Consider the following 6,141-nt stretch of genomic DNA (forward strand, 5'->3'; position numbering starts at 1 on the left):
TCAATACTGAATACTCAATCTGCAAACTTCCAATCTCTATCCACAAACATCAATTCTCATCACTCAGCCCTCAACACTCAGTCCCCAACCCACAATCTTCAATCTTCAATCCTCAATCCTCAATCCTCAATCCTCAATCTTCAATCCTCAGTACTCAATCTTCAATCCTCAATCCTCAATTCTCAATCCTCAATCCTCAATCCTCAATCGTCAATCTTCAATCCTGAATACTAAATCTTCAATCCTCAATCCTCAATCCTCAATCCTCAACATTCATTCTTCAATCCTCAATACCCAATCTTCAATCCTCAATCCTCAATCCTCAATCCTCAATTCTCAATCCTCAATCCTCAATCCTCAATCCTCAATCCTCTACCTTCAATCCTCAATACTCAATCTTCAATCCTCAATCCTTAATCCTCAATCCTCAATACTCAATACTCAGTCATCATTACTCAATCTTCAATACTGAATCCTCAAACCTCATTCCTCAATAATCAATCTTCAATCTTCAATCCTCAATGCTCAATCCTCAATCCTCAAGCCTCAGTCATGAATACTCAATCTTCAATACACTATCCTCAATCCTCTATCCTCAATCCTCAATCCTCAATCCTCAATCGTCAATCCTCAATCCCCAAACCTTAATCCCCAACCCTCAATCCTCAATCTTCAATCCTCAATCCTCAATCTTCAATCCTCAGTCCTCAATCCTCAATCCTCAATTCTCAATCCTCAATCCTCTATCCTCAATCCTCAATCCTCAATCCTCAATCGTCAATCCTCAATACCCAAACATTAATCCCCAACTCTCAATCCTCAATCTTCAATCCTCAATACTCAATCTTCAATCCTCAGTCCTCAATCCTCAATCCTCAATTCTCAATCCTCATTCCTCAAACCTCAGTCCTCAACCCTCAGTCCTCATCCTCAATTCTCAATTCTCAATCCACAATCCTCAATACTCAATCTTCAATCCTCAATAATCAATCTCCAATCCTAGATCCTCAATCCCCAATCCTCAATCCTTAATCCTCAATCTTCAATCCTCAATCCCCAGTCCTCAATCTTCAATCCTCAATGCTCAATCTTCAATCCTCAACTCTCAGTCCTCAATCCTCAATCCTCAATCCTCAAACCTCAATCCTCAACCGTCAGTCCTCGTCCTCAATCATCAACCCTCAATCCTCAATCCTCAATCCTCAATCATCAATCCTCAATACTCAATCTTCAATCATCAATCCTCAATCCTCAATCCTCAATCCTCAACCATCAATCCTCAACTCTCAATACTCAACAGAATATCCTGAGTTCTCAGGATTCAATACTCAAACCTTAATCCTCAACCCTCAGCCCTCATCCTCCATCGTCAATCCTCAATCCTCAATCCTCTACCTTCAATCCTCAGTACTCAATCTTCAATCCTCAATCCTTAATCCTCAATACTCAATCCTCAATACTCAGTCATCAATAATCAATCTTCAATACTGAATCCTCAATCCTCATTCCTCAATCCTCAATCCTCAATCTTCAATCCTCAATGCTGAATCCTCAATCCTCAAGCCTCAGTCATGAATACTCAATCTTCAATACTCAATTCTCAATCCTCTATCCTCAATCCTCAATCCTCAATACTCAATCGTCAATCTTCAATCCCCAATCCTCAATCTTCAATCCTCAATCCTCAATCCTCAATCCTCTATCCTCAACCTTCAATCCTCAATACTCATTCTTCACTCCTCAATTCCCAATCCTCATTCCTTAATTCCCAATACTCAATCCTCAATCTTCAATCCTCAATACTCAATCTTCAATCCTCAGTCCTCAATCCTCAATCCTCAATTCTCAATCCTCAATCCTCAATCCTCAGACCTCAAACATCAATACCCAACCCTCAGTCATCGTCCTCAATCCACAACCCTCAATCCTCAATCCTCAATCTTCAATCCTGAATACTAAATATTCAATCCTCAATCCTGAATCCTCAATCCTCAACCCTCATTCTTCAATCCTCAATACCCAATCCTCAATCCTCTACCTTCAATCCTCAATACTCAATCTTCAATCCTCAATCCTTAATCCTCAATCCTCAATTCTCAATACTCAATCCTCAGTCCTCAGTCCTCAATCCTCTATCCTCAACCCACAGCCCTCATCCTCAATCCTCAATTCTCAACCCTCAATCCTCAAACTTCAATCCTCAATACTCAATTTCCAATCCTCAATCCTCAATCCTCAATACTCAACCATCAATCCTCAATTCTCAATACTCAATAGAATACCCTGAGTTCTCAGGGTTCAATACTCAAACCTTAATCCTCAACCCTCAGCCCTCATCCTCCATCCTAAATCCTCAATCCTCAATCCTCTACCTTCAATCCTCAATACTGAATCTTCAATCCTCAATCCTCAATCCTCAACCCTCAATCCTCCATCCTCAATCTTCAATCCTCAGTCCCGAATCCTTAATTTTCAATCCTCAATCAACAATCCTCAATCCTCAATCCTCAATCCTCAGACCACAGTCCTCAAACCTCAATCCTCAAACCTCAGACCTCATTCTCAATCCTCAATCCTCAGTCCTCAATCCTCAATCTTCAATCCTCAATACTCAAACTTCAATCCTCAATCCACGGTCCTCAAACCTCGATTCTGAATCCACAATACACAATCTTCATCCCTCAATCCTCAGTCCTCAATACTCAATTATCAATCATCAACTCTCAATACTCAATAGAATATCCTGAATTCTCAGGATTCAATCCTCAAACCTCAATCCTCGACACTCAGTCCTCATCCTCCATCCTTAACCCTCAATCACCAATCCTCAATCTTCAATCCTCAATACTCAATCTTCAATCCTCGATCCTCAATCCTCAATCCTCGATCCTCAATCCTCAGTCGTCAATACTCAACTTTCAATACTGAATCCTCAATCCACAATCCTCAATCCTCAATCCTCAATCCTCAATCCTCATTCCTCAAACCTCAATCCTCAACCCTCAGTCCTCATCCTCAATTCTCAACCCTCAATACTCAATCCTCAATCCTCAATATTCAATCCTCAATAATCAATCTCCAATCCTAGATCCTCAATGCCCAATCCACAATCCTTAATCCTCAATCTTCAATCCTCAATCCCCAGTCCCCAATCTTCAATCCTCAATGCTCAATCCTCAATCCTCAATCCTCAGTCCTCAATCCTCAATCCTCAATCCTCAAACTTCAATCCTCAACCGTCAGTCCCCGTCCTCAATCCTCAACCCGCAGTCCTCAATCCTCAATCTTCAATCATCAATACTCAATCCTCAATACTCGATCCTCAATCCTCAATCCTCAATCCTCAATCTTCTATCCTCAATACTAAATCTGCAATCCTCAATCCTCAAACCTCAATCCCCAACCGTCAGTCCTCGTCCTCAGTCCTCAACCCTCAATCCTCAACCCTCAATCTTCGATCATCAATACTAAATCCTCAATCCTCAGTCCTCAATATTCAACACACAACCCTCAATCATCAATCCTCAATACTCAACCATCAATCCTCAATTCTCAATACTCAATAGAATATCCTGAATTCTCATGGTTCAATACTCAATCCACAATATTCAATAATCAAATCTCAATCCTCAAACATCAATCCTCAACACTCAATCCACAACACTCAGTCCTCTCTCCTCAATCCTCCATCCTCAATCCTCAATCCTCAAACCTCAACCCTCAATCCTCAGTCCTCAGACCTCAATCCCCAAATCCTCAATCCTCAATACACAATCTGCAATCCTTAATCCTCAATCCTCAATCCTGAACCCTCATTCTTCAATCCTCAATACCCAATCTTCAATCTTCAATCCTCAATCCTCAATCCTCAATTCTCAATCCTCAATCCTCAGTCCTCAGTCCTCAATCCTCAATCCTCAACCCTCAGCCCTCATCCTCAGTCCTCAATCCTCAATCCTCAATCCTCAATCTTCAATCCTCAATACTCAATTTCCAATCCTCAATCCTCAGTCCTCAATAATCAACCATCAATCCTCAACTCTCAATACTCAACAGAATATCCTGAGTTCTCAGGATTCAATACTCAAACCTTAATCCTCAACCCTCAGCCCTCATCCTCCATCCTCAATCCTCAATCCTCAATCCTCTACCTTCAATCCTCAATACTCAACCTTCAATCCTCAATCCTTAAGCCTCAATACTCAATCCTCAATACTCAGTCATCAATAATCAATCTTCAATACTGAATCCTCAATCCTCATTCCTCAATCCTCAATCCTCAATCTTCAATCCTCAATGCTCAATCCTCAATCCTCAAGCCTCAGTCATGAATACTCAACCTTCAATACTCAATCCTCAATCTTCTATCCTCAATCCTCAATCCTCAATCCTCAATCGTCAATCTTCAATCCCCAATCCTCAATCTTCAATCCTCAATCCTCAACCCTCAATCCTCTATCCTCAACCTTCAATCCTCAATACTCATTCTTCACTCCTCAATTCCCAATCCTCAATCCTTAATCCCCAATCCTCAATCCTCAATCTTCAATCCTCAATACTCAATCCTCAATCCTCATTCCTCAACCCTCAATCCTCAATTCTCAATCCTCAATCCTCAATCCTCAGACCTCAAACATCAATACCCAACCCTCAGTCATCGTCCTCAATCCACAACACTCAATCCTCAATCCTCAATCTTCAATCCTGAATACTAAATATTAAATCCTCAATCCTGAATCCTCAATCCTCAACCCTCATTCTTCAATCCTCAATACCCAATTATCAATCTTCAATCCGCAATCCTCAATCCTCAATTCTCAATCCTCAATCCTCAATCCTCAACCCTCAGCCCTCATCCTCAATCCTCAATCCTCAATCCTCAATCCTCAAACTTCAATCCTCAATACTCAATTTCCAATCCTCAATCCTCAGTCCTCAATACTCAATCATCAATACTCAATTCTCAATACTCAATAGAATATCCTGAGTTCTCAGGATTCAATACTCAAACCATAATCCTCAACCCTCAGCCCTCATCCTCCATCCTCAACACTCAATCTTCAATCCTCTACCTTCAATCCTCAATACTCAATCTTCAATCCTCAATCCTTAATCCTCAATCCTCAATCCTCAATACTCAGTCATCAATACTCAATCTTCAATACTGAATCCTCAATCCTCAATCCTCAACCCTCAATCCTCAATCCTCGTCCCTCAAACCTTAATTCTCAACCCTCAGTACTCATCCCCAATTCTCAATACTCAATCCTCAATCCTCAATCCTCAATCTTGAATCCTCAATAATCAATCTCCAATCCTAGATCCTCAATCCCCAATCCTCAATCCTTAATCCTCAATCTTCAATTATCAATCCCCAGTCTTCAATCTTCAATCCTCGATGCTCAATCCTCAATCCTCAAGCCTCAGTCATGAATTCTCAATCTTCAATACTCAATCCTCAATCCTCTATCCTCAATCCTCAATCCTCAATCCTCAATCGTCAATCCTCAATCACCAATCCTCAATCTTCGATCCTCAATCCTCAATCCTCAATCCTCAATCCTCAACCTTCAATCCTCAATACTCAATCTTCACCCCTCAATTCCCAATCCTCAATCCTTAATCCCCAATCCTCAATCCTCAATCTTCAATCCTCGATACTCAATCTTCAATCCTCAGTCCTCAATCCTCAATCCCCAATTCTCAATCCTCAATCCTCAATCCTCAGAACTCAAACATCAATGCCCAACCCTCAGTCCTCGTCCTCAATCCACAACCCTCAATCCTCAATCCTCAATCTTCAATCATCAATATTCAATCTTCAATCCTCAATCCTCAATCCTCAGTCCTCAGTCCTCAGTCCTCAAACCTCAATCCTGAATCCTCAATCCTGAATCCAAAATCTTCAGCCACCAGTCCTCAACAATCAGTTGTCAATGCTCAATCCTCAATAGAATATCCTCAATTCACAGTTTTCAATACTCAATACTCAATCTGCAAACTTCCAATCTCTATCCACAAACATCAATCCTCATCACTCAACCCTCAGCACTCAGTCCCCAACCCACAATCTTCAATCCTCAATCCTCAATCCTCAATCCTCAATCCTCAATCCTCAATCCTCAATCCTCAAACCTCAAT

Source organism: Calliopsis andreniformis, unplaced genomic scaffold (assembly GCF_051401765.1).
Source record: "Calliopsis andreniformis isolate RMS-2024a unplaced genomic scaffold, iyCalAndr_principal scaffold0041, whole genome shotgun sequence".
NCBI classification, from domain to species: domain Eukaryota; kingdom Metazoa; phylum Arthropoda; class Insecta; order Hymenoptera; family Andrenidae; genus Calliopsis; species Calliopsis andreniformis.